The following is a 27499-nucleotide window of genomic DNA, read 5'->3' as shown; positions in this document are numbered from 1 at the left end:
GTTTGAAAGAAGTTTTTGTCAGAGAGTTTTATAGCAGAAGAAAAAGACTGGAGAAATGGAACCTGATTTCTGGTCCCCAGGAAAGAACCTTCTCGCTGTGCCCTAAGCAGATCACAATCAATGGTAGTCCAAAAAGGACAGAATCATAGGAGCACAGGCTGGGTACAGTACAGTGCGGCCTCACTCCAAGGGGAAAGGGATTCTGATCAGGAACTTGTCCAAGGACCTAAGCATACCCCACCCTCCTGTGCTATAGAAAACAAGGCCCACTAGAGTAAATGAACACAGGTGGCAGGCTGGCTGCTGCAGGAAGAATGAAAAGAAGCCACAGCAAACCTTCAGAAGGGTGATTTCCAAGGTATAGGTAGAAGCTTCTCCAGGATGACCAGGATCAAGCCGTCTCCTGCCCTTAATGACAGAAGCTCACTGACCAGAAGTTCACCATTGCTTGCCTCCAGACTAGCGAATGATAGAAAAGAGAATCTCCTGGGGAGGGAGAAATAGGCAGCTGTGAACATCAGGGACACTTGGGCAGAGGCTGAAAGCACAACTGGGATTTGCATACAGGAGGGAGGGAGAGCAGGAGTTCCCATCATCTCCCTGGACTGAGCAGAAGTACAGAATGCAATTTTATATTAATGTGACCCAATTCCTCCAGTATCCTCAAAGCTCTTATGGAAATTCAGGTTACTTGTTAAATAAGGGCCAACGTCTTGACACTCTCAGATTCTGGTTCTCCAGAAGTCCATAACTGGTAAGTCCTCAAATCTCACATCTTTCCAGGATTGAGCAAAAACCACACGAACACAAGAACCACCCACTGAAATGCACAAATGACATTACATTAGGTCCCATTAAACAGCCCAACGAAGCCTGCAGTATTTATTAAGTGTAACCACAGCGGAACTCAGACTCCTATTGGAAAAGGGAAAGAGGAAGGAGAAACGGTTTTTAAATATTCCTTGCGTTTGATCATAACAAGCTTTGCAGCTATGGTTCATTATTCCCAGCCACCCTACAATCATTAACCTCAGCCAGGAGTTGAGACAAAAGAAACCCAGTGCCCTGCCCAAGGAAGAACTCCTAATGCTGCCCTCCAAAAAAGACTTTCAGGAAGCCCCCAATTTCTACCTCTGAACCATCCTAAAACTGGAATATCTGAGATTAGTTCTGACTGGTTTTCATTAAATCTTTTTTAGCCAGTTGTCAGTGTGCTACAGAAGGGGGGTGGGGAGATATAGATATATATGTATGTATATGTATGTATATATATGTATATATTTTCACATGCTCAACAGATGTGGGTGGGAATCAAAGCGGGGCTGAGCAGAGCTCCACAGTCAACGTGCAGCAGTCCCCCCAAACAAAAGGTCAGGCGTTTATAATGACATCCCCAGAGTGATATATGTGCACATTAGAAAGTTAAATCTCATGAAAAGAATGTCCAATAAAGCCATCAATTTTATTTTGGGTTCATCTGGCTGCAATTTCTGCCTGCAGTCATTTCACTGCAGGAAAACTTAACACTGCCCAGGCACCTGGATTCACTTCAGGGTCTCTGGTCCATGAACTATGACATTCCACGCATAGTTTCCCAATGCAAAGACCGAAATGCCTGCTCCCGACTTCTTAGCTCACTGTCTGTAGAACATTCCCTGCCCTTTGATGTGAAAGAAAAATATTCTACTTTACAACATTACTAGGAACTGGACTTTTTTTTTTTTTAAGAAGCCAAAACAACACCACCATTGTGGCCACCCTGAATGTAGTGAGACCAACTTTGGAAAAGACAATCTTCAAGTTACAAACACTGAGTTTACCTCTCCCTAAAGCCAGTTCCCTGCCTACTATTCTAAAGGCATACTAAAGAAATCATTAACAGAATTTCCTATTATTATCCTTAAAAGAAAGGTCACCTTTTTTCTCTCTTTCCTTTTTTTTTTTTTTTTGAATGGATTATTATATCAAATAATTAAGACTTTCTGTGTCCTTAAAGTCCGGGGTAATTTGTTATTAAATGCGTGTTTAAACCAACGTTTTATAATATTACTGCTGTTTTCAATGAGTCTCTCTCCTCCCCTTCCGACCAGGCATTTGGAGCTATAATAGCAGTCCTAGTCACCTCCTACTGAATAATTATAATAGTGGGCCAATTAAACTAATCACCTTTCCACATATTTTTATCCGGCTTACAGGCGTAAATCTCCCCCAGAATGCTGAGAATGAAAGGCTCCTCTCCAGTGGCACCTAGGACTCCCCTGGAAAAGTCCAGCCCAAGATGGGCAAGTTCAACTCCCAGCCAAAATTAATATGCAACACTTTCAAAAATGTGATATTCACAAACAGTTACCGCACATTCAACTGTCTTCTTCATGGAAATCTAAGAGGTCCCCGTACTTATTTCTGAACTACTTTCATAATTCCAAGGTCTTACCTTCACATTAATGTGGTTTAGCTTAAATACCAAATCCTCTAAAAAGAGATGGCCAAAGAATGACACTGCTACAGCATATGGAATTTGTGCCACTTGGCAATCCATCATATGCATTTGGGGGGGGGGTTACTTTAAGGAGATTTCAGATTCAGAGGTTTATCACTGTAGGGTGAGGCACTCACCATGGAAGAACTGAATTAATAACTCCTTGGAGAAATTGTACTTGATGATTCACACAGAATCTGCTAGCTCTGAAAGGGAGGACACATTCCCAACCAAAGGCCAAATGACAAGCAGTGAAAAGGAAACATTCCAAGCCCAGGCAAAAACAGCAGGTGGGAAACACACTTCAGGGGTGTAAAGCTAACCCAGAAACAGACACATGCCCTCCCCAGATGCGACTGCTACCTGAAGAGCCCTGCTTCTGGCCCAGGTGAAGCATTTGGAGGCAGTTCACAGGACTGAGCTGACACCTTACATCCTAAGATGGCTCGTCTTGCTCTAGAAATCCAATTAGATGGCTTAGCACTATTTCAAATACAGATCACAGCTCCTTATGCTACTTCCCTTACTTTACTAGTATAAATAAGGATCTTCTCAAAGTGGTAGAGAGTGCAGAACAGAAACTGGAATGACTGCCTACAGAAAAGACCAGGTCAGTTGCCACCTCCAATATCATTAAGAGCATAATAATGGCATTGAGAAAGAGCTTCTCAATAGGGTGGAGGGATACTGCCACCAATTAAGGAAACAAAGGAGGAAGGGATTAAGGGCCTTTTGATACTTTTTCCTTCCAAAGTACCCTAAACTATGTCTTTAAGGTAAGACAACAAAATCACACAAAACTGCCCTAACTTTTCTCCAGCCAGAGAAGGGGGAAAAAAAATCAGGTAATCATTTGAAAAATTCACTTTCAGTCAACAGGTACTTCAAAAGCTCAATCAACAGACAATCAATGTTCTGATGAGGCTACTAAATAAAAACATTTCCCAGCACTGTGAGAAGACTCTTTCTTCCTATTTGGGATACGGAAATCTTAGAAAAAAAGAATAAATACAAGAAAAATGCATCCTGACTTTTTCCCCTCTCTTGCTTTAGTCAAAACTCTTTAAGTCCACAATGTTCAATAAATTCCAGTGTATCAAACAAACCTGCACTGGCTCAACCCTTTAAATGTGCAAAAGGAGAAAGCATGCATATTTTTAGTGAGATCCTTGGATTTAATGTGTTATTTCCTATGAGAAATTAGCTCCCCAATCTTTAAAAGGAAGCAAGCCAGGGATCTTGTTACAACCACAAAGCAGGGAAAATTCTCCATACTCAACACAGATGTGAAATAAACAGCAACATATTACTCTCAAAGAACTGGAGATAGCCATCTTCTTCCATAAGCCTTTTGTTACCTGGACAGTCTTAGGCTCAAAGACCCCACACATATTCAACAAGCGGGGGATCATGTGAGCCCACCTACCTCTCCAGACTGGAGGCCATAAATCCTAGGCTGCAGCCCACACCACTGAGGCTGAATGTAAGTCTATTCCCTTACCCTTCCTGCGCAGTGCTTCTGGATTCAAGCTTTCCTCCCAACCCTTCCCAGGATGCCTCTTCTGCCTTTCAGAACCATATACAGAATTTACCAGAACAATCCATTCACTGGTAGCTTGTTTCGATTCACACACATAACATGTTACTTGAAAGAAAAATCTAAATATTCCTGGACAATCTATAAAACATGTTTAACACACAACCCATAATCCTTTTCTCAGCTCAGTTTTCAAAAAATATGCAACATATTATTTATACTGATGTGGGAATCACATCTTTGTGGATATGGTACACGCTTAAGAAATGAGGAGACCTGGGTTTGGGTTCTGACTAGTTCTCTTTGGGCAAGTTCCTGCACTTCTCTGAGTCTCTGCTTTATCTATAAAATTTAAGGGTCTTAGAGACACTTGCAATTCCAAAATTCTGCATGGCCTTCCTTAAAACTGTCCTCTCAAATCCAGTCTCCGGAGGCTCCTCCTTCTTTTAACCTCCACTTTGTTTTGGCTTTTGCCCTTGGGTGTCCCAGTGAAGAATCTTTTGTTTAGAAGACAGCACTGAGGTTCCCCAGGGGCTCCAGGGTTAACGCAGGTCTCCTGGAGCAGGATGTGCATAATCAAACTCAGACAGCAGCTGCTGAGTTGGAGCTAATCCTTAGAGGACTGCTCAGCCCTCTTCTTTCTCGGGAAGTGAAATTGCCTGGCACCAGGCCTGTTCCGGCTGCTGGGACCTTATGTTTTCAGCACACTGCAAACAACATCTTCTGTAGATTCAACTCTCAAAATGCCAATGGATTTTTCTGTTTTGCTTTTTCAAGCTGGCTCTCCAGATGCAAGTACTTCAAACAGAAGCACACACAGTGTCCACACACCCAACACCATATACAAACCCTGTGGGATGGGGAAAGGAGCTGTAAGGGGCAGGGATGTGAGACTCCCTGTTAATGGAATTGTTACTGCTCCTGTGTTCACTGTGACAGGCAATATTTAATGAAACAGCAGAGGTGAGTAAACGAGTGATGATCACCAATTTAGAAATTGCTAAATGCAGAGATCTCACACTAATTCCTAATTCTGATCTGGTGTTTCCCTGTAGTCGTTACTTCAGTTCCATGGCCCTCCAAAGTGAAAATGATGATGCTTTGTTTTCTTGGAAATATGACGTGACAAAGAGCTTAGTTTTAGTAAAATGCTTTCTATTTAGAGACTCAACAGAGTATTCTACAATGCGTACTTTTAAAAGTAAAAAACGTTATCCGGGTGTGGTGGCACATGCCTGTAATCCCAGCGGCTCTAGGGAGGTTGAGACAGGAGAATCACGAGTTCAAAGCCAGCCTCAGCAAAAGCGAGGCACTAAGCAACTCAGTGAGACCCTGTCTCTAAATAAAATACAAAAAAAGGGCTGGGGATGTGGCTCAGTGGTCCAGTGCCCCCGAGTTCAATCCCCAGTACCAAAATAAATAAATAAATAAATAATGTTGTCCCTGCAAAGTTTTCTTGGCTGTATTCTTCTGTCCACTATAGCCAGAAAAAATAATCTTGTTCTGAAATTCAAGTAAGAAAAGAAAAAATGTTCAGAGAATCCCTCAGTTCTGAGTAACAACTATTTACTAAATTAGTCAATTAAGTGGCCAGCATAAATTGTAAGAGGCCCTCAACTTGTTCACATGGGTCATTTTCTATTACTATGTCTAAAAAAATAATATAAAATCCACTGAGATTTTTAAATATTTTTCCCTTCTTCCAAGGCTGGCCAGCTCCCTGTACAGGCTGGATACACACTTAGGGTACTTGCTGCTTCCTCCTAAGGGCTCTTGCAGGAAGGATGTTTAGATGAATTTTGTTGAGTATGGGCTGCTTTTGTGTTTGGGGGTGGAAAACATCACAACTATTTCGATGGTTTGATTGTAACAAATCGGCAGGACAAGAGAGACTCCGATCACTTCCTGACACAAAACTAGGATGGGGCTCCTCCAAATGGTTCCACTTGAAGATCCTGCCAGACTTCAGATCAAAAACATTGAGTGGATTAAAATTAACAGCTTACAAGGTGAACCATATGACTTCTAATTATTATTACCACTCTTTTCATGCACCAGCTGTGAACAATTAAAAACCTATGCTACATTTCAAAATTCCCACAGACCCTAAAATAAAATAAAGACTTTTCTGCAAGAACTTTTGTATTTTTCCATAGTGAACAGCTCTCAAAGTGAGGCTGTCAGTCTTTCCAATTTCCACAGAGCAGAAGCATGAGGTGTAACTTTTGGGTTTTCCTGTTTTGTTTTGTTTTGTTTTGTTTTCCCTCTCTGTCAGGCATTTTCACAACTAGGCTTTTTAATACAATGAAACTAAATAACTTGGGTGAGTTGGCAACTGATGGGTGGAGGTCCTTACTGGCAGGGTAGGCCAAGGACCAGATAGATCTAAAACATGCTTCACTCCAGAATCCCATGCCACCTAAGTGAAGGACAAAGGAAAAAGGACATTGATCACAACTGAGTCTGTTCTTAAGATTCACATAAACACAGAGGCAAGTATGTACATATAGTACTGCATATAAATCATTCAGATAAACTGACTAGAACTGGGAGTCCAGAAATAAACCCTTGCATTTTTGGTCAACTGATTTTCAGCATGGATGCCAAAACAATTCAGTGAGGAGAGAACTGTCTTTTTAACAAAAGTCACTTGGGCAACTGGATACCACATGTGGGGGAAAAAAAAAAAAAAGAACAAGAAATCGAAGCTGCATTCCTACCCGACAACATGTGCAAAACTCAATTCAAAATGGATTATAGGCCTAAATGTAAGATCTAAAACCATAAAACTCTTCATACATAGAAATAGACCTTAGCAACCCAAGCAACAAAAGAAAAACCATAAACAGGACTTCATAAAAATTAAAAACGTTGGTGCTTCAAAGGAAACTATCAAGAGAACTAAAAGACAAGCCATGGAACAAGATAAAATATTTATATCTGATAAGGGACTTGGACTCTGAATATAAAAAGAACTCTGAAAACTAAGTAATAAGAAAACAGTTCAATTTTAAAGTAAGCAAAGGATGTGAATAGACATTTCTTCAAAGAAAAAATACAAATGGCTAAAAGGAAAAAATGATGACTTGCTCATCATTAGTCAGTAGAGTAGGCAAATGAATATTAAGATTAGAATGAAATCTCACTTTACAGCCGCTAGAACAGGTATAATCAAAAGGACAGTAACAACTGGGGATGAGGGTGTAGAGAAATCAGAAACCTTGTGCACTGCTGGTGGGGATGTGAAATGGTACAGCCACTTTGGAAAACAGCGTGGCAATTCCCTAAAAAGTTAAATAGAGTTACCACATGACCCAGAAATTTTACTCCTAGGAATATACCCAGGAGAAATGAAAACATGAACATATGTCTCCATATGTATATGAATGCTTACAAATTGTTATTAGCCAAAAAGTTTCAACACAGATACTATTTGGTAATACAACACAAATACTATTTGGTAATAAAGAGAAATGAAGTAGTGATGCATTCTACTACAGGAATAAACCAAAAACATACTAAGTAAATAAATAAATAAAAACATACTAAGTGAAAGAAGTTAATCACAAAAGACTATGTATTTTATGAAGTGTCCAGAATAGGAACATCTACAGAGATAAAAAGCAAATTAGTGGTTGCCTGGGATTTGGATGGGGGTGGAAAAAGAACTAATTGCTAATGGGGTACAGGGTTTGGGGGAGTGATAAAAATGTTCTCACAATTTTATAATGGTGACTAATGAACAACTCTGAATACACCAAAATCCACTAAACTTAACACTTTAAATGGATAAAATTTTGTATCAACAAAGATGCTAATATATGTATATGTATACACACACATATGTATATACACATACACACACACAGAGGAACTGTGAGTATAAAATATTATATGGCAATTATACCAATTGCATGGCTAAACTGTTTTTTAAAGGAATAAATAATGTCCAGATAAAGCTAGGTAAATTTTTTGTCCCAAGCTCAGTGGTGAATTTTGCATTTTGTAGGAAACCTCAGACCTGGAATTTAAAACACCAAATATGTAGGCATAGAGTTGAGGTCTGCAGAAAGTCATTCCAAGCTTTTTAGTTTCTCAGCTTAAAGTAGTGATTCTACAACTTCAGTATGTTTAGATCACATTAAAAATGCAGGATCCAGGACAGGAACCAAGAATGTGCATTTTTAACAAATCATGCCCATCCTCAAGAGGATTCTAATTCAGCAGTGTGAAGACAACATCAGGAGCAAGGAGACCCACTCCTGGAGCGCAGGCCATCCGTGGGGCTAATGGGCCGTAGGTTGGTGGAGATGTCAAGGTCACCCTGGAATAGCATTTCTCGCCTGTCTACGATAATTCTTGCCAATTTCATAGACATTTTGGAGATTTTCAAATTTAAAGATTCTAATAATGTTGGGTGAACTGTTTGCCTTTAAAAGAGGAGATTCATCAACACCTCAAGACCTCTCAGAATGCCATACTCACAGGCTCCTGATTCTTTCTGGAGCACACTCGCTTGCCCATTTTTAAGACATCTCTGAGATACCAGGACAAGAAGACCATATATCCAGTGGATAATACTCAGAGCCTAAAATGCAGAAAAAAACTCAGCTGGGAATTTTCATCTATGAAACACAGACAGCTGGCCTTCACACCCCAGTTGTTTCCTGTCTCTAACAGATGGACAGCATTTTTCCTTTCCAGAGAGAACTTTACCTCCTACTCCAGCTTCTATTTCCCATATCATAAGCAACCTCTGTCCTCCTATCTGGGAGGAAGAAATCTGAGCTGGGGCAGCTAGACCAAGTGGCATCTTCAATAAAGGAAATGGTTAGTCATTAAAGATTACTGCATTCTAAATGACAACTGCAACCACTTTACTTGTCTGGCAGAGAAGAGAGGAGAAACAATACAATGTTCAACTCCAGGCTGGAATTTTCCAAACTTTACTCTAAGACATAGGTAAAAAAGCGAGGGACAGGGTGAGGGATAACTTCCTTAAGAAAATGTGCTGCCACTATAGAACTATCAAATGTTTGGCTGCAGAGATCAACAGGTTTTACAAAGAGGTAAATGGAGGTAAAAGAGGTTGAGTAATTGGCCAGCAGTCACAGCTGGTGATTGGCAGGGAAAGGCCAGTCCCCATGCATCTCAGCTGGCTACCTGTCCAGCATTCTCTTACCTCACCAAGAACAAGAAGGGATAGCCAGTGCTATCTGGGGAAATGAACAGAAAAGAGATTTACAATCTAGGGTCCTTCTGCCCCTCATTTGTTTCAGTGGTGCTTGTCAACTGGTCGTGTGAGATGCATAAGGAAAGCTTTGCACAATGGCCCATAAGACATGGGTGTAGATGGCACCACGTGAACACCCTCACCCAGTCTAAGAAGCGCTACCTGTGGCAGAGGGTGGAGGAATGCTTGCTTGGGAAAAAAAGTGCCACCTGAACCCCTGACAGGCTGGACGGGGACCCTTCCCTCTACATTCCTCTAGTGGGCATAGCTGGACCTCCTGACTCTCCCCTTTGAAGTTCTCTTACCCCTCAAGGCCCCTTGCTATGTCTCAAGTTTTCCTAAACTGCCAGAGACACACCTCTTTGCCCCCCCACCCCCCCCCCACCCCCCCCCCCCGCTCCAGAAAGTCGAATTGATTCTTCTCCCTGATTAGTACTTATTAGGGTCACTTTAAGCTTATGGCTACACAGTCCCCTAAATTGGGCAAACAGAGGTTTTGATATCAGTTTAACCCAAAGTTAGTCCTAAACTGCCCTCCTCCATCTGAGGACAACAAAAGATTTCTAAACTCGCTCAGACCAAGTTATCAGGAAAGAAAATGCATTCTAAGTTGCTCAGCATGCAACTTCAAAATATTGTAAGAGTAATAGATTCTTCTAAAGTCAGAAGGACGCTGGTCAGTTCAGCTAATCTCCCCAGTCAGAGGATGATCCCCTCTCAAGAGTCCAACTAAATGGCTCTGCATCTCACGTTTGCTCACCTGCAGGTACAGGTCCTCACCGCTGCCCAAGTAGCCTGTCCATCTTCACCAGCCTTTCAGAGAGTTTTTCCCTTTCATCCAATCAAAACCAATCTACTGGGCAGTCTCTAGGGGTAGAGACAGTCCTGACTGTCCAAAAGAACATGAGATCCAAGGTAAAGGGCGGATGCCAGTCACTTCATTATAGCTTCCTAAGTCCTTGTTAGATAATGATACTTACAGGACATGTTTTTATTATTGTTTTTTAATTTTCCAATAAAATAAAATCCAAACCCCTTGCACATATGGAGTGCTAAAAGAAAATACTTTTATATTCAACTAACTAAAAGGTTTTATTCAATAAATTCTGAACGCATTTGCGTAAATAGTTCCTGGCATGAAATTTGTTTGAATCCTCGGGGTTCTCTGTCTCTATTTATACCTCAAAGCACAGAACAACAAGAGCAGCCTCCTAAAGACTCACAAGAGTAGTTAATGTTCAGAGGAGAGAAACAGTGAATGCCAGGAGGCATATCACAAATGCTCTCTTAATATTTATTAAACCAACAATAGTGTTTGGGTAAATCTTATTATTGGAATACACCAAGTTCTGCCAAATGGAATTTTAGTTCATTTACATCAGCTGTGCCTACCGTCCACTTTTTTATTAAAAAGACAATAAGCATTCAGTTAAGAGGCTTGAAAATGGCATGTTATTTGACTATTATGTATTATTTTCCCATCATTATAAGACATCAAAACTTTTTTTTAAAAAAAGTATTACAGGGCTGGGGATGTGGCTCAAGCAGTAGTTCGCTTGCCTGGCATGCGTGGGGCGCTGGGTTCGATCCTCAGCACCACATAAAAATAAAATAAAGATGTTGTGTCCACTGAAAACTAAAAAATAAATATTAACACTCTCTCTCTCTCTCTCTCTCTCTCTCTCTCTCTCTCTCTCTTTAAAAAAAAAAAAAAGTATTACAGGGCTGGGGTTATGGTTCAGTGGTAGAGCACTTGCCTAGCATGTGTGAGGTCCTGGGTTCAGCACCACATAAAAAATAAATAAATAAAATAAAGATATTGTGTCCAACATTAACTAAAAAATAAATATTAAAAAAAGTACTACATACTATGCTCTTAAAATGTTTCAATCACATATAATTCAACTGTTTTCATCATTTCTTGTGCAAAAGGTCTTTGGTCTTGGAAATCACTTCAAATACTTTGTGCAATAAGTACAAAAAACATGTCAAAAGAACAAAACTTTGAGAAGGAGATGATAAACCCAAGTTCAAGTCGTTTCTATAACACTCATTGTTTGACAGGCTACAGGCCTCTATGTTTAGCAATTAAATATTGCTCTATCTTTAGCAATTAAATATTCAAATCATTTAATTTAGATCATTTTTAAAAAGCATGTGCCAAAGATGAACAAATGTATCTTTCCCTTTATTCAAACTCCCAAACATTAAAATAAAAGATCAGAAGATTCAAAGTACATTACTACAGTCTATGTTTACTAAACTCAACGAATAAATTTGTTCCTTAATGCCTGATCTAATGTGCTAATAATCTCCAAATATTCCGTATTGGACAGAGTAAGTACCCACTCCTCTACTTTAGGCCCCCCAAGTTCTCGACTTCCCTTTCTCACCAGTTAAGAATGAGGCCACGCTCACTCTGTACTGCATCTGCTATCTATTGGATCACCAGAGAAATGTAGATATAGACGAAGGGCCACACCTGAATCCATATCCATGATCGCTCCTCCTCAGTTGTATGTGCCAAAATGATTGTCTTAGAAAATCTGGTAAAGTTAAGATCAGCCTTGAAAGGAAAAGAGAAGTTACAATGGGGCAGCCAGAGCACTGGTGATGGGAGGAGCTGCAGGAGAGTGTAGCCCATCCCGTGGCACCCAGTTTCTCAGGTAACAAGTCCTTCCATTTCTCTTTGGGGAACCATTTCTTTTCTATCTGTGTCCCTGAGATTCAGATGATGCTTCCTCCACATGTGGTTCCAGGGATGATGCATGTGATCAGACCAGGCTACCCAGAAACCAAAAGTCAATGAGAAAAACTCCGGGATTCTTACTGCAATGACCACGGAAGAGCAGCTCTTTCTACGGCAGTTGCCAAGAAGTCAAGTTATTAACCTGGAGTTGCCAGGCTCCATCCTGCCACCACCCATCAATCTCTAAAACCCTCCCTTCTTTAGTAAAGTCACCTCTCCAGATTTTAGCTGGGCACATGTTGACCATGTAGAGACCGCATTTCCCAGCATGCACAGCACCTCGTGTGGCTGTGTGTCCATGTTCCCACCAATGGGACAGAAGCAGAGTGACATATTACACTTCCGGGCTATGTCCCTGAAGGGAATGGGTATGTCTACCCTTGCCTCTTTGTCCTGGCTGGGAGACGGTAAGAGTGGAACCTCCACCTTGGAGCTACAGGTTGGAGCTGCATGTGAGCATGGCAAAGCTATCCCACCATCCATGTCTATGGTACATCAAAGAGAAATAAATCTATGTTAAGCCACTATGTTTGAGGATATCTTCTTAACAGCTTAGCTATTACCTTAATTCTATAAGACCAGGGAGTGACTAACAGGGAGATAGATAAATATTCAAATCATTTAATTTAGACCAGCTAGAGATAGATAAAGCCTGAGGTTTGATCAGCCCGCATATGCTTCTTGATGCAGCCACACGTGGTGACAGCATCATCTGGACTTTTGCATTATCTGAGCCAAAAAGTTCTGAGCCTCATTTGATGATGGCTACAGACTACTGCTGAATCTAATAGTCTCTGGTTCCTCTAAGCAGCAGCTACTAAAGCTGTCTCTGCTCCCTAAGTGATTGCCTCAGAGTCACTGCCCAGCAGAACCTAAAGCAGCAGGTCCTACCTCCTCACAAAAATTGCAAATTAAGGGCCTTCTAGGGACTGTCTTCTATAAAGGACACTCACTATTCCAATAAAGTGGTGTTTCACAAACTCTGATGTGCTTATGAGTCACTAGGAATCTTGCTAAACTATAATTCATTAAATCTCAGTGGGATTTCAAGATTCTGGATTTCTAATATGCTCCCCTGGGTGATGCCCTTGCTAGCTAGTCTAGGCCACATTTTTAGACAGCAAGCCCCAAAGCAACAGTAAGTCTAGGAACACATTAGAATCATCCAGGTAGCTTCAAAAATAAATACCACTATCAGGGTCCAATAAACAAGAACTCTCATTTAATACTACCCCTGCTGTCAGGGTGAGAACCACCATACCTACAGGATTTCTGACTCCATTGGTCTGGAGTGAGGGCCACAATCTCCATTTTGCACAAGCTGCTAACACTGCCATACTTTGAGAACCACTGGCCTAAAGCCATAGCAGAGTCACTCCTTGTCACTGACCTTAATGTCCACTGCAGAAAACACTTCTACCTACTGCTTCTATCAATGTTCTTGGACAGTCACCAGAGAGACACCCTTGCCTGAGAAAGGGAGAGAGGAGAATTCCCATTTCTATACCATTATTAATGTCTAAGATGAGTTTCTGTGCATGCTTACTAGAAACTAATGGAAGGCACGTTTAACCCTATCATTGCCAAAATAATAAACAGTAGTGTCAAGTTTTATTCTAGATATCACAGACTTACTGGGTTTAAAAGCCTGTGAACCATAGTGACTGGCTCATCCTAACAGCTTTCTCAGAATAATCCCTCTTCTAACTCTACTGTAGGACAGATACATGTTGAGTAGCAGTTTCTAAAGGGTCAGCATTTTAATGTTATCCTGCTGAGCAATTTTGAAAAGCTTTGAGAAATCCAGAATTCTTAAGCAAGGTCTTTTTTTTTCCGCCTCCTTCGGAGTCAATTAAAGATATCCCCTCTTTTATTCAACGGATGGAAAAATGTGTTTTTTAGAGCTCAGTGAGGGCAAACATGCTCCCAAATTAGATTCGTGAACAAAGTAAACTATGAATAGATTAGATAATGGGCTGCTGCTTTTTTCTTAAGCAAGAACTAAAGACAACTCAGATGTCTTGTTCCCAGGGCAGCCTGAAGCACGCTCTCTTCCTACTTCAACCGGAAACAATGGAGCTGCACAGAATGAAAGCAACTTGAACCGGTTCCAAGGAGGGGAACTAAAGTGCAGAGACCACAGGAGTGACAGCCATCATTAGGACACATGTGTAGGCCTTACACACGGGCTGCAAATTCTGATGAGTCCTAGTATATATTTCCAATCAGTAAAACACAAATTCTCTGTTCAGAGCAGGAACCAGGAAATCTAATAAGCTGACCAAACACTCTTTTCTACGACCAGCCCCAGAGGACAAATGTCCTTTGTTCTACTCAGGAAAGCTCTCTTTCAGAAAGAGAAATGTTTACTTTTTTTTTTAGGACATTCTCAGGTAAACTTAATTTCTAGGTAATAATCTTTTGTCTGAAGAGCTCATGAATGTATCACAGTCCACAAAATAATTATCAATAAAATACAAGCCAGTGAAGATATTGGCCAGAAGGGTAGGAAAGAAACCAGGTGGAAGGAGAGCAGGCACTTTCACAGGAGTCCTGCAAAGCAACCCCATGCCCCCCCCCGCACCCCTCAAGGGGTTTGGTCCCAAGCAGCAGAGCCCAGGCTTTAAGAACAGAATTGTATCTTCCAAACTGCCCTCTAATCTGGACACCAAGAAGTCACCCTAAGCAGTGGTTCTAGACCTTCTAGAAGTTAGACTCACCCGAGCTTTACAAAACCACCTGTCTAGATTGATTTTATCCGTGGAGGAATTTAGTGTGTGGCAGGGCTGAGAACACCAGCAGAATATGTCCTTCATTAACCAAAGATGTTAGAGAGGCTGGAACCCTCTTCCTTCCATCAAAACCCAATAGCCACAAAGAGAAGAGAAAAAAGAGGAGGAAAAAAACCTCATCCTTTCCCTGACTTTCCCTCCTAATCAATGGCACCATTCTCTCTCAGGTTGGAAGCCTCATGTGACAATCAGTCCATTGAATGAGCCGTCTGTTTCAATCATCGTCAGCACTGAGATACCACAGACTCCATGACGGACAGTCTTCTAAGCACTTGACAAGCTAATATTAACTCATTAACCCTCCTAGCATCTCTGCAAGGTGGCTACTATGACCAATTTCCTTTTCACGGATACAAACACTGAGGCACAGACAAATTATGTAACCTGCCCAAGTCACACTGCCAGGAACCAAGATTCAAAAAAGAGATTCCCACTGGGGCCAGGGTGCAGCATGACAGTAGAGATGTTTGCCTAACACACTGTTTGCCCTGGATTTGATCCTCAGCACTGCGAAAATAAATAAGTAACAAAATAAGGAGATTCCCATTCATTTCAACCCTCAGCTTTCCCATTACCCAACTGAATCTTGAACAAAGAAACTATCAAAGAAAAATATTAAATGTTTGTAAAGAAATCAGAATATCCGTGGCCTGGAGTATTAGGCTGACCAATGCAAATGAAGAATCTGACACTTCATTATTCTGGGTTGGAGTCCTTCGACTACATTAAAAATGGTAAGACACAAATATTTTCGCTGCTCTCTTGAACAATTATAATACCATGCCAGGTTTGCCAAAAGCTAGGAAAAACTGAAGACCTAATTTCTGTTAGGCCACATAAAACATAGTCTTGGCAGTTGTGAGACAATCATAGATAAGGAATGGAAAGTACCTATCATAATTCTAACTATAGAGTAGGAAATCATAGTAGTAATTTATCATGTTATTGCCTTTCAATAAAATCCTTTTTAAAAAAAACAAACAAAAACATCTCACAGACTTATTTTCTGAAAATGGTGGACACAAATGTATTTATGTTATATAAAGATTTATATAAACAGTACTCAAGAAAAAAACGTTGACAGAAAAAAAAATGGATCTACACCCAAAGTGGAACTAGGCACAAAACATGATTCTACCTGGGCCATGTGGACATTTTACTAGTATAAAAATCCAAGCAGGGGCAATATGGACATTTTACTAGTATAAAAATCCAAGCAGGGGCTGGGGATGTGACTCAAGCGGTAGCTCACTTGCCTGGCATGTGTGCGGCCCGGGTTCGATACTCAGCACCTCATACAAACAAAGATGTTGTGTCTGCCGATAACTAGAAAATAAATATTAAAAAATTTCTCTCTCTCTCTCTCTCTCTAAAAAAAAAAAAAAATCCAAGGAATGCTCTTGATCCCTTAACCTTCCTTAACTGTCTTCTCTCCACCCTCAGAAAAACTCAGCATTAAATTCATGAGGATTTTGCTTTGGGTCCTGATTCTTATCTCCAGAAAGCTTTTATTGTCTCTTCTGCTTACAAGTCTCCAGAATCTTCCTAAAATTCACAAATCAACTTTATTTCAGTCTCTGGTCTCTCTGGGTCTTCCAAATTCTCAGGGCTCTCAGCTCTCTCTCTCCCACAATTAGCCAAAAGGCTCATGAACAAGTAAAGGAATTAGCTGGAGTACAGAAATTGAGAAATTAAACATTGCCTTAAATTATTCATTCTACACAAAACACATTAACTACAGTGATGCCGATTTGTTGCATATGGTGCTGCTACATTTGTTGCTTCATTTCTCTATCACACCCAAAAGCAAGTGTATTAGGTGTTCATCATTAACATGGGGGGTAGAGAAGAAACAGCCAGAAAAGGAATGTTTTATGGCAATAAAAAATACTAATAAGTTAGATAGCCTAGGCTCAACATAAAACTCTGGCGCTAACTGGGTATGTCATCTTGGATAATCTGCTTAACTTCTCTGGGTGTTTTTCCTTTTTGAAAGTCCATTCCAGCTCTAACATCCACTGTTACAAGGACTGAAAAAACAGAATCCAAAAGAGTACAATGAGAATTATCCCAGCTCTTTCAAGACCATTTGATCTTAACTGAATACACAAAATAAGATACAGCCCAGAAGCTAAGAGTACAAAAAATTAGACTGGATAAAATGAAGTTTATTTCTCCCTAATGCAAACATCATAGGCTATTCAGGTTCTAAACAATGTACTTTCTATACGTTTTACTCTTTGGAAGTCTTTCCTTAGAAAGCAGATGGGAAAAAAGAAAAATATGAAAATCAAGTGTATTCAGGTCATTAATAGAATTCTGATTTTTCTCCAAGTCACACTGCCAGTGTGTTGAATCTCACACTGTGCCATTTCAGGGAAGGTTTATTTTTTTGGGGGGGAGGCGGGGAAGTAGTGACTTCTCTTCTGTAAGGTGCTCTTCTTATTCTTCTGCATTGGAACTTTTAAGCAGTTTTAATTGCTGGTATGTCCACCTAGATTCAGACAAAAATATATTCATATTTTACATATAATACATGTTATTTATGGGTCCTACCTATCTTCAATTACCCTCAATGATCAAAATGTAGATAATAGCTTGAAAATAAGCACCATGGCATAATTTCTTTTTATTTTTCAAGACCAGCCATAGGTTTTGCACAATATAGTATTACTATAGTAATAGTTAACAATTATTGATTGACTTACCAAACAAAAAAAAAATGAGTTCAATAACTCATCAGGATAGTCACAATATCTCATATAATCAAACCAAAACCCCATGCTTATCTAAATGCATTCAGAAATAGGACCCAAAGTTAATATTTTAAATTATTAGTAAACTTAATCAATGTTTAAAAGTCCCAATGTTGACCTTCTTTAAGCACTTTAAAATTGTAACACCAAGTACAACCCTATGTTTTCCAGGAAATTTCCAATTTGCATGCAAGTCCTTCTTGTGCCTTACCTAAATGTCATCAGGAAACACGGGCGATGGAGGAAGAAAAGGTTTAATTCAGCATGGCACCCTGCCCAGTAAAAAATAAACTTGACCTAAATTCATAAAAATATATGTCTCTTCGTGTCAGGGATCAGAATGCAAGTGAGAAACACAAAGCATATGCGTTCATGTTCACACATATATATCATATTCCACAATCACAATATTAAAAGCTAGAAGAAAAACAAGTTTCAAACACCCATAGCAATAGATCAGGTTTTGTTATTTTATTCTGTTATTTCAATAAAATAACAGAAATTTCCAATCATTACTGAGGCTCATCTTCCAATTAACCAAAAAGTAAAATATTGCAAGCCCCAGTTTTACATTAAAGAAACAAACTCAGACATGAGAAAATTCCATGAGCTACACGGCTTTTAAGTGGTAATACCAGAAATTCAACCCTAATTTATCAAATTCCATAATCTTAAATATCATCTCTTGCTTTATCTTAATTTAGAAGAATTAGCCCTGGCAAAGCTATACATTTAATACAACTCCCTATAACTTATAACCTGTATGTGTTATGACCCATCCTCTGAAAGGCAGTCACACACCTGTCATCCTTGCAACTATACTGTTGCCTAACAACTTGGTAAACAGTGGCCTTTTGGTTCCTAAACATGTCAAGAGAATTAAGTCATCAGCAGATATACTAACCTAATAGAGTAAACTTTCAGTTACCCAGAATTTAGGGACCTTTATATTAAGATTTTTGTTGTTATTGTCAGAGAGAGAGAGAGAGAGAGAGAGAGAGAGAATTTTAGTATTTATTTTTTTAGTTATCGGTGGACACAACACCTTTGTTTGTATGTGGTGCTGAGGATCGAACCCGGGGCCACACGCATGCCAGGGGAGCGCGCTACCACTTTGAGCCACATCCCCAGCCCAATATATTAAGATTTTTATTGAGTACTTTTTCTGCATCCATTGAGATGATCACCTTGGTATCTCCCTTATGTTATTGTTTTGTTTTGTTTTGTTTTGGGTAATGGAAATTGAACCTGGGGGCACTTAACGACTGAGCCCCATCCCCAGCCCTTTTGTAGAGTTCATTTAGAGACAGGGTCTCACTGAGTTGCTTGGGGTCTAGCTAAGTTGCTGAGGCTGGTTTTGATCACAATCCTCCTGTTGAGATTGCAGGTATGCACCACTGTGCCCAGCCCTCCTTAAGTTGTTAATGTAAAGGCACTGTTTTTCTTCATAAATTCTATTCAGGATTATCTTTTTTTTTAATAAGTGGCTATATTCAATTTGATAATATTCAATTTAAAATTCTGCCATCTGGGGCTGGGGCTGTAGCTCAGTGGCAGAGCACTTGCCTAGCATGGGTGAAACACTGGGTTCTATCCTTAGGGCTACATAAAAATAAACAAATAAGATAAAGGCATTCTGTCCATCTACAACTACAAAAAAATTTTTTTTTAAATTCTGCCATCTGTGATTAGTGAAATTGGCCTATAGATTTGCTTTTGTTTGCAAGAAATTTCTGGTTCTGACACAGAGCAATGCAAATCTCTAAATGAAAAGGAATGGCCTTCTACCATTCTCTAAGATCTGGAACAAGAAGTTTCTGTTCTTTAAAGGATTAACAGAACTTACCAGTAAAACCATCTAGGTTCGGTGCCATTTTTTGTAATTGAATTTTATTTGTTTGTTTTCATATAGGGGAATAAACTCCAGGGGACTTAACCACTGAACCACATCTTCTTTGTATTGTGGTTTTGTTGTTGTTGTTGTTGTTTTTGTTTTTTTTAATTTTCAGACAGGGTCTTGACAAGTTGCTTAGGGCTTCATTAGTTGATAAGGCTGGCCTTGAACTTGTGATCCTTTGGCCTCAGCCTCCCAAGCCCACTGGGTGTAAGTGAAATTTTTCTCTTATACTATTCAGCTAGTTTTCCCCAATGGTAACATTTTTATAAAAACCATAGTAAATATCACAACAAGGCTATTAATGTTAATTAGATCCATCAATCTTGTTCTGATTTTCCCAGCTTTACTTGTGTTCATGTATGTGTGGGTCTGTGTAGATGCACATGTATGTCATTTATGGTCTACACAACTCATCACCTTTATATAGGTTTCTGTGTTTATATAAGCATATGAAGACCTATGTATGTATATTATCTTCATATATAAAACTGATTTAACATAACCAAGATCTTACAAGACATAGTTTTATATCCTACTTTTTCTATTTTAAAGTACCTAAATTATACACATCCTTCAAACACACTTTTAATGGCTATATGACATTCAACATGAATCAGAGTACTTTATTTAACCATTACTCTGTCACTGCACACTTAGGTTGTTTCCATCTTTCAAACTATTATAAGTAAAGCTTCAATAAACACGTTTGTAAACTCTGTTTGCCCAGCTATGATTATTTCCTTTGGACAGATTTGCAGAGGTAAAATTACTGTAAAAGATGGGCTTTTCACATCTAACACTTATGGATTCATCCAGTCCCTGTAAGAAACCTTTCATCAGCCAGAAATAATAACTAGCATATTTTCTCACATCACCCACTTTTAGAGAAAAGCTGAGTATAAACATCGCCTAATATCTCAACATAGAGCTAGCCCACCCCAAAACAGGGAGAAAGCTCTAGCTATGAAAAAGCAAGCTAAATCAGGCACATCCTAGGCCATCCTCTGGACTGGTACTTATCAGATGAGCCCATGTGTATGTGAGCCAAGCTCCTATCCTTCAGGAAAGCATAAACCAGGAACTGTAACTAACATGTGGCATAGCATATGGATATGCCATTTGCTAAAAGCTCCTAAGAACATGTTTTATTACATTCCATTTTACAGGTGAGAAAACTGAGCAGACAGTGGTTAAGAAACTGGCCCAAGATTACACAGCAAGCGTACTCTAATCTAGGCCGGTCTTGACTCCAAAGCCCAACCTCTGAGCCACCCAAACTTGAGCATGCTCATTCAGATTCTTGCTCTCTACGATGTTCAGCTCTGGTGCTAAAGAGGGAACGACATGGAAGGCACCAGTTAACGGGCCCACTCCAGAAGTGGAGATCCAAGCCAGAAACCAAACAAGGGGCCTGAAACACTTTATGAGACTTATGCCTTTAAAAGCCCCCTAAATGACATGCAGTCAAGTTGTCTTGAATACTACCACATCAACCAGTCTTGATGCTACACTGGTTTATATTAGGAAGCATTTGGGAAAATACTTAGACATTAGTCCATGAATATTCAGAGCAATTAGAGAGTCCTAATACACAAAAAATACTCAGTTCAAGCTAACGGATTACCATCAGCTATGAGAAACAACTTACCTTTCTGTAATGTGAATAAATTCCTTCCCTGAATAATAAAATCAGAATTATTTCCTTTAAAACAATGGGTTACACATTCTTATACAATCTTCATTTGTCATTTAAAAATAAACAAATATAAATTTTTAAAAAAGAAAGAAGTATTTGGTAGGGGCTTAATAATAACTTATTGGTTAAGTTAATCTTAGCATTTCCCCAATCACACCCTGAAGAACAGAAAAAAATAAATATTAAAGGCAAGAAAGTTCCTTCTAGTTCAACTCTGTCATTTATATAGATGGACCCACAGGGGATAAGATAGTTAATTACACTTGTGCAAAGCCTTACTTTTTTTCCTGCCTTAAAGTGTTGTGACTTGACTTTACTTTTTTGGTATTTAATAATAAATCATACAAAAATACACATTTAACTTTTCCCCTTTGTTGTAAGAGATTGGAAAAAATCGTTTTCCTTTAATAATTACATACCATGCTCCATTTGTCATTTTACCATTAGACTAAATTCTGTTAATAGCACATACTCGTTCTATATCAGTACTATTTGTATTTACTGTACCTGTACAATCAAAAGAAAAGAAAAATAAACACGATGCTTTGTAAAGGGTACTTTTACTCATATATTTACAACATTTTTCATGAATCAGCTTCAACATTAGAAGAAAGAAATGTGAAAACATGTCTTATCTTTAATAACATTATCCTATATAAAAAATGGAAACAGGAAATCTCCAACGACAAGGCTTTTTTCCCCTCTCCCCGTCCCAAGGATTCTTTGATGCCCAAGAAAGACAGATATTCACAATTCCACTTCAGCAGTGCCCTTTCCTATTCAGAAGCAGTTGCCCTTTTGGCCTTGATGCTAAAGCTAATGCTGCCCTAGAAACAGACTTGTCAAAACGTGATCAAGATTTTTTAACACTGAAGTTCAAATAGCTAAAAGGAGACATTCCATGTTATGTTTACCCTGAAACATAAAAATGGTCCCTTGACCAGCTCCCAGGCCCCCCACATTCACTCACTACCCCTGCCCCCTCATGCTTGATGCCCAGAGGGACAGCAGCACAGGAGACAGACACAGCTCTCTCCCTCCAACCTGCAGGGATCTCCACTGAGCAGAGGGAAGCCAGAGGAAGCACAAGTGCCCACTGCTGATGTGCGGGGGCTTCTCATCACTGTCTCCTCATGCTTCACACCAGCACTGCAGTGTTGATGAGGCTGAGTTCAGGAGGAATCAAAACTGGCAAACTGGCCTGGTCCACAGGGGTTGGTGGGTTCAGCAGACTCCCTGCTTCTGCCTTTGATGGCAATGCAAGTGAAAACGCAGTCAGCACGAGTACCCAGCAGGCCTGGCCCTGTGCTTCAAGGCTCAGCATTTACCCGGCTGCAGATCTGAGCTGGGCACTGCACAGAGCAGAGAAGTGTGGAGACACGCCCCCCCCCCTCAGATGGCACCAACTTCCTAGGAGAGACGTCAGGCCCGTCAGAGGCCTTAAAGAGCACCTTATGTCACTCCCTTATTTCACAGCCAAGAAAGGGGAAGGAAGGGGAAGGAAGAAAGAAAACCACTCAGCATCTTCTGTGCCTCAAGCACCAGTCATATGCTCCCTCCAACAATTATAAAGGCATTCTTAGGTCCAATTCTCTTGTCCTTTTCAGTCTCTCTCTCTCTCTCTCTCTCTCTCTCTCTCTCTCTCTCACACACACACACACACACACACACACACACAAACATTTTTTTAAGTGGCTCAAAGCTTTAGTATCTTATCTGAGTGCTGACATACTGAGTAAGTGGCTAGGTACAAGCACTACAACCTGGACTTGTCCATCTCTAAGCCCAAGCCCTGGTGCTCTAACCCCAGCCACTGCTGAGAGTCCTAGAAGTGACACAGAGCAGCACATAATTAAGGAGTGACCCATGTGATCTAGACCAGTAATTCCCAAGTGTGGCTGACTCACAGGAATCATCTGAGACATTTTATAAAAATACAGATTCTTCCATCCTCCACCCCCATTCAGCCTTCTGATGAAGTGGGTCTGAAATCTGTACTTCTACATCGTTCCAGTGATTTTGATCATCAGTCTGCCTTACTATTTACAGAAGCATTAAAAAGAGACATGGGGCTGGATCAGTCATGAAAAGCTATTTGGAGCTTGGATTTAACCAACAGCATTTCAAAGGAGAAATGCTGAAGAGGTGGCCACATATCCAAGGAGTGTTCGTGACAGTGACACCCGTGGGCGAGAGCCAGGACGCGTGTTGGAGAGTGATCCAGGGGGGAACCAGGAAGGAGCAATATTACAGAGTGGCCCATAAAGCTGGCCAAGGCACACTGACTCCACACCACAATAACAAGGACAAATAGGCATTTCTGGACCATGGGCAACATGATCAAAGTGGTAGGGGACAAACTAAAGAGCAGGCAGGCATCCATCTGGGTCGGGACTGGCAACTATAAAGTTACTGATATAGATGCACCAGCTGGCATGTCTAAAGGAAGAAAAATAAAAACAAAAAAAACAACTGGAAGAAAAGCTACCTGGCTCACTGGAATGGAAGTTCCAAGAAGGTGAGAGGGTTTCCCTGGTTTGCTGATTGATTCCCTAGCAGGAATATTCACCTGTTTAATGAGCAAGCAGATGGATTTTGAAGGCACAGAGAAATGCATGGATGAATGAGTCAAGATTTCTCTAAGACTCATTTCCAAAGGACTAGCATTAAAACAACATGGTTGACTAAAAGGGTTAAATAAAAGGATCTTGTCTTCAGCAAAGGCTCTTCTTCATTACTTCTGGCTTTTCTCTAAGACTTTATTTTGGCTTCTAGTTCATGAAAGAATTGGGTGATTTTGAGATAGTGGAATGTTCTGTTGACAGTGGCAAGAACGGTAAATCTTCTTTCTCCCTTGGGAAGAAAAAAATGATGGGTGAGATCTTCTAATTTGGTTTTTGGCAATGGAAGGACAAGTTAGTGAGAATCTATACTCAGAAGCATTCCTCCCAGGACCTACTGGGCCACGACCAACAGACACGCCAACAGCACATTGGCTTGACTAGACTCCCCATAAACTTTAATGATAGAGCTGGTCAGGCTGCATGAGGCTGGGTTAGCCTTAGAGGCTCACCAACCTAAGGAGACTCCAAGCTACCTCTGGATGGTCAGCCAGATCGCTGGGGTATCTGGCGACTTGAAAATTAGTTCTCGTCTGGGAAAAACTAGTTGACTTTTCAAAGGTTTTTCCAAACTATGGATTCCCCAAGGTGCCATCTGAGTGATAATGTTATACAGTCCACTCTTTAAATGGGGCACACCATCAAAACTAGATATACCACTCTGATTTGAATATATACAATATATACACATGCATCAAAACATCATAGGATACAATGTAAGTACTATTACTATTCATTAAATAATATTAAAACAACTAGATATACCAGGTTCCAGAAGCAGGTCAAATTCCTTCTTGGACATCCACCCATCTTCTTCTGCAAGCCTGATCTTATAAGAGACTTCCTTCTTAAGTGACATCTATCTATAGCTAATATCCAACTAAAAAATAAAGAGCCTTTGTTTCTATCAAACTCCCCCAAGAAAAATAAATCATATCATTACTAGAACAGACAACATATTTTAAAAGAACTGCAAAAGGCTGTATGATTTCAATTTTATTTTCCCTTCTCTTACAAACTCCAGAGCCTGCCTTTCATAATGCACCAGAGGTAATACATGGCTCCAAATGACTTGACAGTTTCTTTTAATTTACAGACATCTAAGCCTGTTTATAAAATTCCCCTAGTTCAAAACGCTTCCTTTTCTTAAACATATTTCCAGTTCAAATTATGTGTTTATAGCAGTCTGCAATATATTATTTCTAAAGATAAACAGTCACGTAAAAAAAAAATGGGCAGAAAAAACAGCAGCATATCACTACTGCCACACTCAGTCTGTCTTTCCCTGCCCTGGTGTTCCTGCAGAGAAAGTCCAAACCTGCCAGGGGAAAGAAAGCATGAATGGATCACTAGAAACAGGTTTCCGGGATATCTCAGCATATGCAAGGGAAGGACCACCAGTTCTTTTCCACAGACAGTTTTAAGTCTTAATCTGGGAACCTTTTCTGCCCCTGAGCTAAGTACAAAACTCTAGAATTCACTGAACTGTAGATGATTTTTCTTCCTTCCTTTTAAAGAGTCTTTAAGCTCAGAGGATCACTACTTTTAAATCCCAGGACACAGTTGCAGTTTTCAAATTAAAATGCAAAGTTCTGGAAATAATGTTTTATGACAGTTAAACTTCTAAAAATTAAGTCTTTGGAGTCTGTGCCTATTTATGTAGCTGTATGTGAAACAAACAGAGACCCAAGAGTAATTTAAATGGACCATTAGCCATTCTAGGTCTCAAAACAGCTTCTACTGAGAAAGATTCACTGCCTAACAAAGACTGTATGCTTGGAGTCTCCAAGTTGACATTTTAAAAATATCTAATCACCCTTTTGGAGGATATTCCAACGCCTGAAAACAGTGTCTATCACAATGAAGCCCTTTACTCAGAAAACATCCAATTCTGGTTCACCCTGAGAAATATTAGAACCCCAAAGATACCGATTTCAGGGGGAAGCAGTCCCTGAGGAGGACAGGTACAGTTTCTACAAAACACTTCCTAAGAGCTCTGTCAAAAGTACGTAAAATCCCCAGAAGGCTATTCTTTCTCTAGAATTACCAAACAGTAACATTTCCTAGTAAATCCCTGAGCAGGACTTGGGGGGTGGGGGGATGGGGATATTCTCCTAACCCTGTACAGCTTTTTAGGCTGTTGAAAATCATTAGATGAAGTTGTCCCTTTGCACTGTTTTGCAATAAAATGAGCAATAATGTTTTCTGAAATAAACAGAGAACTGCTCCCTTTTTGTGTACAAGGAGCCAAAGTTCATAATTGACTGGAAGATTACTAATTCTAAAGATTAAGCCATCATTTGTCAATGAGAAATACTGGTAAGGAGAGATGTTTCTTACAACATGAGCACCCAGATAAATACTCATTTTTTTCTATACATTTTCCAATTCTACATGCTCCAACCTGGGGAACTGCTAGCACACAGGCTCCCACACTGGTCACAAACACCATGCCAAATAAGTTTCTCAATCTGAAACTGCTTCAACTCAAAAAAAAAAAAGGGGGTGGGGGAGGGAGAAGCCTCACAAACCAACAGAAGATTACATACAGTAATTTGTTTCTTAAAAGAAAGTTCAATTAATTAGAAATAGAAAAGTTGTTAGCTGGCAAAAGGAAGGACCCTGGGGACTAGAAGGGACAGCACTGCGGCTACAGGCGAAATCCTAGCTGCTTGGGCTTCCACCTGGCTGGACAGAGCCCTTGGCGCCCAGGTAGGGGTAGCCTTGGACACAGTGAGGCCCAGGAGGCAGTTCCCATTAGAGGGCGCTCATTGGGCAACACAGAGGAACTAGCTCCAGCCCCAGAAACGCTACCCAAAGGAGAAATCAAGTTCCCACTGCCAAGGCGGGGGGGAGGGATGCTGGTCGAGAACAACTGGCCCCGCCCGGGGAGAGATTCCTCCTGGCCGGGAAGCGCCCGCCAGGACCGGAGAAGGTGAGTATGGCAGGAGAGAAGCCTCTGCCCCCAAGTGACGAGGTGACTCAAGGCAGAGCGCAGTGTCACACGCACCCCGCCTCGCTCAGCCTGCCGCACTACAGTGCAATCCTGATTAAAATGTCGTCCTGCCCTTAAGGCCCCGGGCCGCCCTCCAACCCTCAACTAGGAGGGGTCGCCAAAGACGGATTCCAGCGGCCCGCGCCTCCGCATTTTCGAGCTGGTTCCGCACAGCCCCGAATCCCCCTGCGGGACCGCGGACTGCGTTACACCAAGTGTCTGCATCTCGCCCCAGTCACAGGGAGCATCAAACAAAAGAACTTTTTTAAACTTTCCTCCCCGGACATTCGGAGGTTTTTAAAATCTGGGCCCTGTTTCCTCAGAACTTGCCTTCAGTCGAGTTGGAAATCTGGAATGCGAGAATGGTTTGCGGCGAAAGGGACCCAGAAGTTTGCAGTCAGCCCTTGGGGCTCGCGGAGCGCACCCGATCCCGCGCGGGCCCTAGTCGGGCTCGCAACCCAGGCCACCCTTTTTCCCCTTCGCCCTTCCTGGACCACGCAACCAGATCCCTGGAGGGCGAGGAAGTTGGGAGTGACTTCAGGGGCCTCTGCGGTTAAACAAAACTGCATTTCTGTGTTCCCATCCCTGGGTACAACAGGGCAACTCCAGTGATTAGCGCTTTGGGAGGGGAAAAAGAGGTAGAGGAATGATCGCATTAGTCCCAGCAGGTCCCCAAAGGCCAAGCGCGATGTCTGGGGTGGGGAAACCCCCGGATGGCGATCCCCGATTTCCCGAAGGCTCCTC

General features: G+C 40.8%; 1 protein-coding gene across 1 annotated transcript in view; it reads right to left on the bottom strand.

Annotated features, from left to right (window-relative positions):
* Nucleotides 1–27499, bottom strand: part of Sdc2 (syndecan 2) — a 104577-nt gene that overhangs the window by 76671 nt on the left and 407 nt on the right. The gene's annotated exons all lie outside the window — the stretch shown is intronic.

This window comes from Callospermophilus lateralis, chromosome 16 (genome assembly GCF_048772815.1).
Source record: "Callospermophilus lateralis isolate mCalLat2 chromosome 16, mCalLat2.hap1, whole genome shotgun sequence".
NCBI classification, from domain to species: Eukaryota; Metazoa; Chordata; class Mammalia; order Rodentia; family Sciuridae; genus Callospermophilus; species Callospermophilus lateralis.
Note: the sequence above shows the minus strand (reverse complement) of the source record. Positions and strands in the feature narration are given on the sequence as shown.